The sequence below is a fragment of the Poecilia mexicana genome, unplaced genomic scaffold, assembly GCF_051168715.1.
Source record: "Poecilia mexicana isolate PSO_F unplaced genomic scaffold, ASM5116871v1 scaffold_12, whole genome shotgun sequence".
NCBI lineage: Eukaryota > Metazoa > Chordata > Actinopteri > Cyprinodontiformes > Poeciliidae > Poecilia > Poecilia mexicana.
Window position 1 is genome coordinate 18,197,461 of NW_028263381.1, and position 13,443 is coordinate 18,210,903.

Sequence of the window (13,443 nt, forward strand, 5' to 3'; positions counted from 1 at the left end):
AAAAAATTTTTCAAGCACCTGTAAGGTGCTGAAGTAAAATAAATTGTCTGAGAGTTGCAATGAGATACAGTTGACGCAAGTTATAGGTTGCATTCTTAATGCAGAATCTGAAAGGGGCCTGTGTCTACGTCATTATATCCCTTGAGCTGTGGTCCATTATTAGCTGTATGTCACTTATTTCCGGTGGGTGCTGGATTGTGCCATGACTGACGTGACTGCAGGTATTTTCTAGGTGCAGCCAGCTTTGATTTACATCGTTGCTCTGGTGGATAATGTGGTCCTCTGAGCCTCAGCAAGCAGACACCCCACAAGTCAATGTGCACAATGTCAGTTTTCAAGTGTCAACCTATGATTGTTAGTTAAATAAGGATGGATTGTAAACACCATTATGGCAGTGACCTTAATGGAGCAAGTGAAACTTTTTATGCATCTTTAGGTCTTAAAAACTACAAAATATGAAAAAAGTGTAGATTAAAAGAGAGGAATTCCTGTTCTACATCATTGTTTTGTTTGGACATGATAAAGGGAAATCATCTGGACAGACGACTAAGAAATGACTCACTGGGAGGAAGACTTTGGGTTGGAAAAACAACTTATTTACTAGTGAGAAAAGAATAGCTTTAAATAAAACTTTCGATTTATTATTTTGATGCTAAATTTTCACACAATTTGCACCCAACAGATCAAGAGGTTGACAAGCTTGAGTTTCTTATTTCTCCAGAGTGGTTTTGTTTTTTTTTTTCTGCTTGCTTTTTCTGATTCCTGTGCAGAAGTAGGTTGGCTCCCTCTCTCAGGACACTTTAAGATCTCGAAAGATGTCTCCAGCAATGCCTCTCTCTGTGTGTGTTTGAAGTCGTGTACACCGGGGCTTCACATGTGTACTGAGCATGTGTTAACTTAATGAATGTATGTGTCAAGGCAAAGTAATCACTAAGCTTAATTAGCTGTTTCCTGTCAAGCTGTTTACAATTTGAATCATTGACTCTGGAGTGGCCTTAGGGTTTTTGTATAGACAAGTTTGTTTGTGTACGGCTCTGCAGCTCCTGGGGGTAAAGTGATATTACACATTTTTGTCTGCCTAAGCCCCCTATCGTGCAGGACGAATCTGCATAAATATTTATGCCTGTAAATATTCTTTTGTTCACATTACCAATGTCAGAGTCTCAGAAGAGTTTGATAAAAGTTGTCACCCGTCTACTAGCTGCAAGATTCTTGGTGTATTTCATTCCCTTGACCCGCATCACAAAAACGGCACGTATTCCTGCCACTCTTAAGCTTTTGTGCTCACCCATGTTGTTAAACACATTTTTGTCTAAATTGACATTTTCTCCCTCTTTCCCTTTCCTCCCTGTCAGGATAGAGGGATTACGCAGATGAGAGTTGTTGGAGATATATACGGGTCTGCGATCCTCTAGTAATAAGTCAATGAACTCAGCTGGATAGAGCTGCGTCACTGGGATAAACAGCAGGCGGCCATCAAACACATGTAAACAAACATTATTGCTGTTGCTCTGTGAATCGCATGCATATACGATTTAAATGCAACAATACCCACAGTGCAATCGATGAAGATCCTAATAAACGTGCAGAAACATAATCAACATGCATGCTGTGAAATAAAGAACACTAAAATTATTCTTTAAAAAGTACCTACAAAGAACCAACAAAGCTGTCATAGCAGCAAAACTAACTCACTGAGACAACCACCGGGGGGTTGACTCTGCAGATGGGGGTCTGTGCTCTTAATCTTTTCTTCTTTATCTCGACCAGCTCTTTTTCCTTTGAAGTATTAATTTCTCTCTCTGCATGTTTCCCACTTGGGCATGTCGTATGTTGAAAGAGAGGGATACATTCACACCATGAGGGCTGCACAACTCATGCTGTTTCGTAAAAAAGCACGGCAATGTTTCCAAATCCAGTTAAAGCTGATTAAGGGTATGGGCGACATTTTACAGGTTAATTAACATTAAATGGCACATGTGGTTCTAATGTGATTACAAAGTGAGCAGTCCTCAAAAATGTATCTTTTTGTATTGTTTATCTGTTTATTTATAAATATTCTTATATATATATATATAAAAAAACAACAACGACTGAATTTATTGTTTTCAGTCAAATAGCAATAGGTTTATTGCAATTGGACAGAAAATAAAAAAATCGAATCTTGAGAAGAATGGCACGGTAAAACTCCACAGGTTCATGCTTCCTTTCATGTCCTGCTAACTCTTTGGAGATATTTTGAATATTGTTTTAAAAACTCATGCTAAGTTTCATTACGGTGCACCTTCCACATTCTTGTGCACTAGTGCCAATAAAAGCTAACTTTTCTTACTTGTTTTTGTTTTTTTTTTTTTCAACATTTTACACTCAAAAGAAAAACAATCTTGCTGCTCGTTGTTGCCCTTGATCTATTTTTTGTCCTCCTCTCTCTCCCATCCGTTTTAATTGTCAAGTTATGCTGCCGATTTCCTTACAAAAGACCTCAGATGTAGGTGAATGAGGGTTTCTAAATGTGCGTCTGTGAATGAAATTAGCAGTTTCAGCATTTTTGGCTGCAGCTTCTCCCAGCGCCATGAACCGTAAAAGCCATCAAGTCTTTTTAATGTCTCCTTTTATTGCTGTCCTATACGTCTGGCAGCAAGCTGCTCTCCCTGTACGGCTGCAGTGCCACCAGCTGTGCCACTGCTCCCCTGGCACGAAAATGATGAGGCTTGATGAAGTGAGATGGCATTGCAATGTCAGTTTTTTTGAGTAAAAAATTACTTTGCATCCCAAGTAGCTGCGTTTAACATAAAATACGAGTAATTTAATATATTATGGCATATGGCACATAGACAACATCTGAAACATGAAGATAACAGCCATGCTGACTTTTAGAAATCCTTGGCCTGGAGAGTGACACTATTTATGGCTGTGGGCGACACTGAATGTGGATTAATTATGCCTTTATAAAAAGAAGGACAACATTTTGTTGCTATTTTTTAATCAGTTAGAAATTTTTATTCCCTCTAAAAAAAAAACAACAAAAAAAAAACTCTTGAGTACCCGGGTGTTAAATGATGCGTAATGAACAATCCATTGGGCACAACAAGGATATTTCTTCCAGTGATCAATTTTCAGCGAGCCCATCTACAAGCTGTTTTTAGAACGCCTCTACAGGGTCGACCAGCTGGGCCGGCTCCCCGTCCTGGCAGTCGGTATTGTCCTAAACCATCTGTGTCTGAAAGCATCAGGAACTACGGCAGTACTTTATCTCACTCTAGTTAAGCTTTATTTTTTTTTCTCAAAAGTAACGAATTTATAGATGAAAAAATAGGGGATGCAATCTGTTACGTTTTCTCACTATTTTTCCAAAATTACTTACCTGTGAATGTGGGTTGGGGGGGGAAGACTTAATGTGTTATGACAGGCACAGGAAAATATCTCAGCAGTAAGGGAAGAGGAGAATCCTGCTGAGCCAGATGACCCCTGACCCTTTAATTATCGGCACACTTTTGCTGAACAGTATAACAATTCAGTTTTACAAAGTATGGAAAAATGAAACCCCCTTTGAAAATGACACAAATTCCCAGAATTAACAGCACAATGAAATCCAAGACTGTTTTAAAAAAATGTTAACAAGATGCTCTTTTTTCTGTGACATAAACAATTTAACTACCTTGCTGCAAAGATTGCAGTTTCTATGAATGAACTTATAAACGTGTATCTTCTTTTTTTTTTTTTTTTTTGTTTATATTTACTGTGTGTGTTTATCTTTAAGGAGACAATCTTTTCACCTGGTTTAAAATTTTGGGAAACCCATGGTAAACATGATTGTTTGACCTATGTTATAATTTGAGAGGAATTAAATGCAGATTAGATTAAATTAATGAAAAGTGGACTTTGGTAAATTGATCAGAGAAGTGGTTTGACCCAAAATCTTCATCAAGACATTTCCTTTAAAATAATGAACAGAGCTGCACAATTGGTCCCCTAAAGGCTGTCATTAAAAACCCAAATAAGTTCAGTTTCCCACTAAAAACAAAATCCAGCTTCCAACTACATTTATTTAGAAAGTAACTGTCAGCATGTTTTAATCACTTTTCTTCAGATTACCTGTGCACCATTTTGACCTTTGCACTCTGCACAATCTCTCAAGATTTTCCTAGATTTTTTTCTAGGTATTCCTCTGTTAGGAATGAGATTCTGTCCTTGATATTCATCCTCTAAATTATTAACGAAAAGCAAAGGATGTTTGTTGCAAAAAAGCTCAATCGGATTCCCATTTAACAAAGTGTTGTTTTTTATTTTTTAGCTAATTCCCTATTAGTTTCAGAAGCTTTGGAATTTGATATTTTTCCAAGTATAAAGTAAAATAAATACAAAGTATGTTTTTACTTGTGCTTTATTAAAAATAATAATAATATTGGAGTTGCCAATAAATGTAAAATCAATGACTTTCTTACAAAAACATATTTTCAAGGTGGGAGCCGCTTCCTTACTAAATAATAAATATGGATTTATTTTTGTTTGTTTGTTTAGTATGAGGTCATGCTGCTGCCATAAAATAGGAATTTATTTGAAGACTTTTTACACATCTGTGTGAGGGGGGCTAATTAGCTTGGATGGCTCTGTAAGAGCGTTGCAGCGAGGGACTCTTAGCATCCAATTATTTCAGAAGATTTCATCAGATTCTTACATCTTTTCATGATTTTCTTTTTGTTTCAAGACATATCTTAGTGACACGTCACTTTATATTGTTTGTAAAATATCATTTCGCACATATGGCATGTTTGTAATACTACTTTCTTCAGTGTAATGTGAACCATCCAAATATATGAACAGAAAGACCTACCTGGAAAACTCTACAGTCTAAATGTCAAGACATTTCCTACATGTGTGAGTTGAAATAGGGGGACATGGCACCTGTAGAGTCTTAAATTTCACTACTTAAGATGTAAAATAGTACATTTTTATTTTAATCTTTTTAGTGATTTTAATCTTTTAGTGATGTAGGTTTTCATTTATTTTTCTATTTTGCTTTAGTATCACTGTATATGATCCATTTTATACCCATCCATATGCCACTAATTTTAAAATTGCTCTACTGGGACTCATTCATTTCTATGTGCCCTTTTCAATTATATGGGAGAAGAGTTGCCCGTTTTAGAGATATGCAGAGATGCCGTAGGTAGGTTAATGCTCTCTAGGTAACAAATTTTACATATAAGGACACTGGCCGCAAATCAAATCTAATTTTCTTACATTTGGGACAATTCATTACATTCACAATTTAAGATTCCACTGTGAGCCAGGTTTCCAGACCAACTTCGCAGCTTTTCTAAGAAGGGCTTATGCATTTTTCTACATCTACTTTTCTCTCATCACCTTGAAAATAAAAATTGCTATTTGTGTTTGCATAATTTCTACTAGATCATTCATTTCGTTGCTTTTGTGTGTCTGGTGCAGAACACACAAAAGCACGGAAACTTTAAAAACTGAACATTTCTTTTCATTTTAAAACAATACGTCACAAATTCCACCATGATACTAAAAAAAGATGGAAAAATTTAATTTGAAAAAAAAAAGTAATTCAAATAAATCTCAGATACAGAAAAAGTCTCTAACTGAATATTTACCTGTTTGAATATATTTTTTCTTCCCTCATAAACCTTCTCTAGATACTTTTTTATTAATTTATTTTTTTAAACTGCTTGGATTTTATTATTACAGTTTATGTTTTACACATCCATGTTTATGCGACACAAATGACCGGCATGTACTAAAGGTCTCACGTTTTGAAAATGAAGATCTTTATTATTTCCATTATGATCTGATAACTATGCTTGCTGTGACCATTAGGACAGATGATTGGGGATGTTTTGTCTGCTGACTTTTCATTGGGTCACACAGTTCACTGGTTCAATCAATGCTATTGATAATGTAAATCGTCCCTCCTGCAGTGGTAGCACACGGAATTGCAGCCAGTTATTACAGGGCTCTGTAATTTATTTCCCCTCATGCTTTGAGATCCCTAGAGTTGATTGTTGTTCATGAAAATATAAAGAACGAAGATGGGAGACAACAATATCAGCATCTTCTTTGTTATCTCTGAATGTGTCAATCACAATATTCCATGCATTCAGACCAACGAGCCTTTTCTATCCTCCGTTTCTTTTTCTGCGAGGAGATGGTGCTCACCATCCGGTGGGTGAGAAGGAAAAAAAAAGTTCTATAATTAACAAAAAAAAAAATTGGTAGTGCCAGAAGCACAGTGTTGAAGGCCCCAGAGAGAGCAGTTAACAAAAATAAACTCACTCAACGAGCAAAGCATTATTTATTTAAGCTTGCGTTTATTAATCAAAGCATTCAAAATAATCACTGAAAAATTGCAGAGGCTGATTGCAGAGAAAACAATTTAGTGCTCAGACTATTTTAGGCTATTGTGACTTAGTCACCGAAACTACACTCTTCCTTGAACCAAGACCTGCTGGTATACATTCAGCCTGGAGATAAAATAATTGCGTGTTAGCAGCAAAGTAAAAACCAAAAGGTGTTGGCCTTGTTGTAGTTGTCTGTTGTGCATATTATTTGCACAAATTACCTGAAACATGCAAACAAATTAAGTTAAGATGTAAAAACAACTTAATTAAAAATAAAAAAAAAGAACACAGACTCGGAATGCATTGCATTTATTATGGGTGTAATCAGGTTATGTCCATGGTGTGGAAAAACACGGCCTTCAATTGTTTTCTGCCCCTGGACACTTCTGGGCTCTGTGATACATCAAGGAAAGAACACAGTTTATTTCAGGACTCAGTCCAAAACAGAGAGAAAAAAGCTGAGTAAAACACAAAGAAACTGATGAAAAAGTGTAGGATCTGGTGTGGAAGACTGGCAGAGAGAAAAAGAAAGAAAAACAGGGCAGATTGGAACAACAAAAAGGGATGAGGCTGATTAAAAGGATAGGGGAGTGGGTCATGTTTGGGGAAAAATGGAGCCCATCAACGGGGGAAAAAAAATGCCAATTTGCTGCAAAAGACCGGGTTCTGTGTTATTTAACTCCAAGACAGCAGCCTTGGTTTTTCAGAATAATCACAATTCCGGAGCGTTCCTCTTCTCCGAGCCCTCTGGGAAGATTTCTGTGTAATCAAATCACAAACACTGTTGCCTGTGAATGTGCATGAATCTCAAAATAAGCTGAGGCATTGTCTGTGCATCCCCAAAATGCCAAACGTCTGTAAGTTAAAATTTTAACACTGAGGGGAATTCTTCATTGTTCAAACAGTAACGAGTCTGAAACATCTCTAATAGGATATAGCATGAAAGCATTTGTCCATCCGTTAGTCCAGGGGATTGAATGGAATGTTGTTGTTCTTGTTGGGTTTTAATGCTGTAGAATGGTATCACTGTAGTGCAATTTCACCTAAAACAACTTGTTCAAAGTTTTGCTCACAGAGATTTATGGCTACAGCACATTTTTATGAGTTAGCTATTTTTTTTTTCATTTTGATTGACTATTTTTTTTTGTTTGTTTTTTGTTTAAAATTGTTTAAAATACAATAAAGAAAACTGTAATGTATGAATTGCATTTGTTAACATTGCAACCTTTGTAAGTCTGTGGCACTAACCATCCGAACATGGATGATGACAATGATAATGTGCAGAGTTTTATTTTTTTTATTGAATTTCTTTTTTTTTATTATTGCAATGTTGGCAAAGTTGTCAAATTTTAGTCTAAGCTAATCAGATCACACATTGTTGACCTGTCCAAGATGCACCTCACCTCTTGCCCAATTACTACAACAGATAGTCAGTTTCCCGCACTTGACCTGTTGACCTTATCAGTTTCTCCAGCTGTACCAAAGACTTGTTTGCTGTTTTGATCTGTGCCATCCTAGTCCAGCCCATCAGTTTAAGTAAAAATCCACGTTTTAAAGGTTTGAAGTTGTATCACACTTTTTTGTTTTTCACTTTTTTCAACTTTTTTGTGGAATTAAACATGTAAAGGGAGATTTCTAAAGCTCTCATATTATTTAACATTTCTAAAAATTAAAAGTTCTCCATAGCTGTTATCCTGAACTTGCTTGGTTTTCATGATGATTATTGTCCTCTAATAAACCTCAATACCAAGAAAGGTGTAAAAACATTGTGTTGGACCCAGATGTGCTCTGTTTACTAAAGTAACTTCTAATCTCAGACTGGGTTTTATGCAGATTGCTCAGAGTAAATGGGGAATATTTCAAATTTTTCAAATTGTCTTTTTTTTCGACTGTGTGCTTCTCTCTTAGTTGCATATAATTTCAATAAAAATGGGATATGAATACTTCTCCAAGGTATTTTCAGGGCACTTAAACTTCAAAAATTTCCCTTCCCAAATATTTGCTCTTTTCTAAGCAAATGCATTAAATTGTGAAGAACACATAAAAGCTATGCTTGCACATTATGTATCTGTGATCTTTTACTTTTCTTCCCCGGAGTTAGCACTTAGAATCTATTTTTTACCCCTTACATTTTTTTTGTGTGTGTGTGTGTGTTTGTGGAGTATTTTTTTTTATATATCCTGGGTTAGGAGATAAAATGTGTGAATCGAGAGCAGCAGGATTTGGAGCAGTATGCAGAGAGGAGCAGCCAAAATAAAGAGAGAATATAAGCACCACTGCCTGCCAGGCTCACTGAGCTGCTAAGCAGGGCTTAACGATGCCCAAGGGGTTGTGTGTGTGTGTGTGCGTGTATGTGTGTGTGTGTGTGTGTGCCACAATGGGTGCTTGTGTGTTTTTTGTGCTTTCTTGCTTGATAAGCCCAAAACAAGGGCTCCATGTTTTGGGGGTCAAAGAGAGGCCAGCGAATTTGAAAAGCAGAACTTTTTTTGGGAGCTGGTAACTTGCAAAGAGGTTAGTAAGCCGTTAAAGTGAACACAACTTGGTTTCATTTAAGCAGGAAAAAGTAAGGAGGTATTGAATTGTTAATTCTTGCCTTTGTATCAAAATCCCTTTTTTTTTTTTGGAACTTGAGAATTGTATTGAAATGTCTGATTTAAAAGCAACCAGTTCTTGAGTTTTTGCTCCTGACTGGAACCGTTTCACCATGTGACTTTGAGCAGTCATTCACATTCGCTGTCGTCCACTCCACAAACATTCATCTGGTAAGAGGTGCCTTTGCACGAGCCTGGACCAGTTTCCCACCCACTGTGAGTGCTGCAGTAGGCCAGCAGTAGACCTGTCAACGAAAGCAGAGGCGTAGCTGATAAAATTGATGATGGCTTTTCTATATTTAAGTGCTCCAGTAAGCTATGACAGGGAGCCAGCAGGCACAAAAGCCGGGTCCTGGAACTGGAACATCTAAAAAGAACGCTGTCATGATTCATGTCGGCAATTTAGAAACACTTTTTCTGGTGTCAAAAGCAACAAGTCTAAGTGTCCATTACTGTCTTTGTTCCAACAATGTTAATAAAGACACAAAAAGCATAATGAGATGTCTGGGAAAATCCTCCAGTTCTTACATTAGAAATGTAGTCCAGCTATTCTGCTGAATATTTGTGAGTTTGGCTGCTGGTTGTTTTTATCCTTTTTGTATGGCAAAGTGTTAAAGTTTGTTGTTTTTGCTCCATTTGCTCTGTGTCATGGGAATGAAACGGAGCTGTGGGCAAGGGGATATTTTGAACTTGCCATGCATCAATTTGTACTTTCCTTTGAGGCATTACATGCCCTGATCTGCTGAAAGGGCAAAGTGGGTTTTGCCCTGGGAAACTGCTCAAATGGCATTTTCAATGTCCGACAGTACGTCTGTACGTTCCTTCATTCTATATCCACTTATCCATTCAGGGTGTGGGTGAGCTGGTGCCTGTCTCTACCTGTCAGAGGTCAAAAGGTCTCCAGTCTTGACAACAATGGTAAAAAAAAACAACAACAAAAAAAAAAAAACAGTACAGCCTATTAAGTTTTAACCTGCACAACACTGGCAAAACATATTTGTTTGTTTACCCATACACACATATAAACTGGTAAGATAACCAAGTCAGTTCATTTGACTTGATCTTATGAATTGGTTATTTAGTTTTTGTTTATGTATATGCCGCCCACCATCTTCTGGTAAACCTTATGCTTAATGGTTTGCCATGGTGCATGTTGCTAGAATTTGCCAGCTGATTATCAGTACATCAGTCCTTGGATACCCAGGACCGCCTGAGGGGGTTAATCCTGCTCTGTTTTTACTGACTTTGACAGCTCATGACTAAAAGTAATTTTCTAAAATCTGTTGATGGTCCACCACAAGGAAACACAGTTATACAGCAAATAATGTGAAGAGCAGGCACTCCCTGAGTTATTTTCAATTGGTTAGGGAACAAATTGTTTTAATTAACTGGCCCATATCATAACTTATGCAAATTTAAGCCCAGGATTGTTCATATTCTTGACAGATTTAGGTTTAATTTAATTTAATTTTGTTTATTTTTATTTTTTTTACCAACATGTGTCTTCTCACTGAAAGCAATATTAAAGTTCTGCAGTGACTCAGCTGACAAGCAATAATAAAAAAAATAAATAAATCTTAAAAAAAATCTAAATTATTATTTGTTTTACTTTCTTTTTTTTTTTTTTTTTAGAGATGCCTGCTTTGTTTTCTACTAGAAACAATCTTCTTTGTTGAATTAAACTGGTTTTAAAACTAAATCTGCTGGAGGATTAAAAAATGTTTTCGCTTAACTGTAAGTGGAAATTGGGTCCGATATAAACTGTTCAGGAGATATAGCGCAATTAAATCATGTTATATGTGAGATTTGAGCCTTTGACTAGTTTTTACCTTCATAATTCATAAAAAAATACTTTAACTACAAAGAAAAATAATACAGGTAGAAAATACTTAAAGAATTGTGATAAAATGGTTTGTTGAATTCACTGTAGGTAGAGATGGAAAAGCAGTGCATCAGGTATGAAATGAAAGTAGAAATTGGCGAAAGGGTGAACAGAACCAAAGTCCTTTAGACTGTGTGTGTGTGTGCGTGTGTAGGTGTGTGTGTGTGTGTGTGCGTGTGTAGGTGTGTGTGTGTGTGTGCGTGTGCGTGTGTGTGTGTGTGTGTGAGTGTGTGTGTGTGTGGGAGGGTGGGACAGCATATTTTCCATAAAACTGACAAGCATAGCCAAACATTTTGCAATAAATCCATCAAAAGATTCTTCGAATCTCTTAAACTATATTGTAGATTTTGTGTTTAAAGCTTTGTCCTTGATTCAAATTATTTAAACCATTAAATCATATTTGAATATACATGTTTTTAAATAAAACACATTGTGATGAAACAGGCCTTTTTGAGAGTCTCTGCATATGTGAAACAAGATCTCTTTCAGTTCAAAGACTGACTCAGGCTTGACTTTATACTCCTACAACAGATGAAGAAATCCTTCCTGTGCCAACAAGGTTCACCCTGAAAAACCGTTCTGGATTTTTGGCATGTGTGAAAGATAAGAGGCAGTGGGAGAGAAATGCAAACATGTATGTGTGTGGTGTGCGCTAAACTGACCCCAAACGACCTTGCTTTTCCATTTCCCTCCCCTACTGGTATGAGTGGGCAGACAGAAAATCACAGCTGACTGTTACGCCCCCAAGGAAGCACCACATCAGATTTCATCAAAATGTTGGTTTTTGTAAAATACTTTAAATAGGCTGGAATGAAAGGGGAGGGGGGAATGGCAAAAGACATTTTGTCTGATTGCTACCCCGCATTTACATTTTATTGCCATTTAATGTAAATAAACAAATAATTAATGAAGTGAAAGAAAAACAATAGTTTTTTTTTTAAAGGTCTGAAAACCGGGGTGTGCATTTGTGTGCATTCTCCTTTACTCCAATATTAATAAATAAAATTCAGTACAGCATCAGGATAGCATGCAAGCTTACCAAGGCATCATTGGCATGATTAGCGAACCACGTGGGTTATAAAGTTGTGCATACAAATAAAGGGGGGCAAGGTTCAGAACAATACGACACGTTCGAGTCATCGAAGAGCACTGCTCAGTCCATTAGGTAAAAATAGAAAGAGTATATGGCACAACTGCAAACCTACCATGACATGGCCATCTGTCTAAACAAGCAGGCGAAGCAAGAAGAGCATTAATCTGAGAAGTAGCTAAGAAATCCACGATAACAATGACAGAGCTGCAGAGGTCCATAAGATAAGAGAACCTGTCAGAAGGACAGCTATTACTCCACTACAGATCTGCCTTAATGGAAGAAAGGCGAGACAGAAGTCATTTTAAGATACAGCTATGAAAAGTCCCACAGTTTGCTACAAATCATGTAGCGGACACAGCAAACGCATCAAAAAGGTCACTCTGTTCAGATGAGACCAGAGTAATCTGCAAAAAAGAAGGAAAAAGAAAATATATTGTGAACACACATGATCTGAACACACCTGAACATGGTGGTGGCAGGATCATGCTGTGGTGTAGTAACACAATAACCTTGTGTTTTAGTGATCATTAACCACTTTAGTCAAATGTTTTTTGTTAAAACTGGATATGATTACAGTGATGCTCTTTTTACTGGCAAATGTTGACGTGTCACAAAAAAGTTGGTCTACATTAAATCGGTATCAACATTTGGAATCATTTCATAGTGGAACCTCAGTGACTCCTGGTGTAAATAAGAATGTGCTGTCATTTACAGCTGTGATGATCTCATTTCATTTTAAGTGGATGTACTTACTACACTAACAAATGATAACATGTAATATTTCATCCAATATCCTTTATGTCTGAAAAGAACAGATAGTAGAAGAGACATTATGTGTTGTCCTGAAAAAAAAAGAGTTAACTACTTAACCGTTCATATTCAGATGACAATATTTTTGTAGATGTATAAGGATGACTTCAAACAAATAATGTAGTTTGAGAATTATGAAAGCTCCCAAAATGTTTTTGCAAAACTAACTTCTACGTTTCTGGTAATAATTCTGCTTGGCGATATCAGTTTGTGTGACTCTACAAGACCCAGTCAGGATATTAATGTTTTGATATTATATTATGTGTTTCTAATTAGTTTCCCAATTTTCTATTTTGACATCCAACAACAGTTTTTTGGTGTTTCCAATTTCCTGCCTTCTCTTGCACATAATGACGACCTAATACAATCAAACCTCATAATTACTGATCAGATAATATTTCAAATAAATCTCACCTCATTTTGTCATTTACCAACACCTCCAAGGACAAGAAGAATTAATTCCCCCACACAACAAAAGGAGAAAATGTATCACTGCAATCTGATGGTAACAGTGCTTTGGAGGCGTATTTTTTTTCTTGCGCTTTTTTCTTTTATAGAATTAAACTCGCACCTCACTAAGACAGCCGTTCCTGGCATATCAGAACCACCTCCACACCTGCTGTCTGCGCTGATCAGACCCTTACTCTACACTATACCACTGCCCTGGTATGACATGTAAGGTTATGCAGGGACGCTGATACTTTG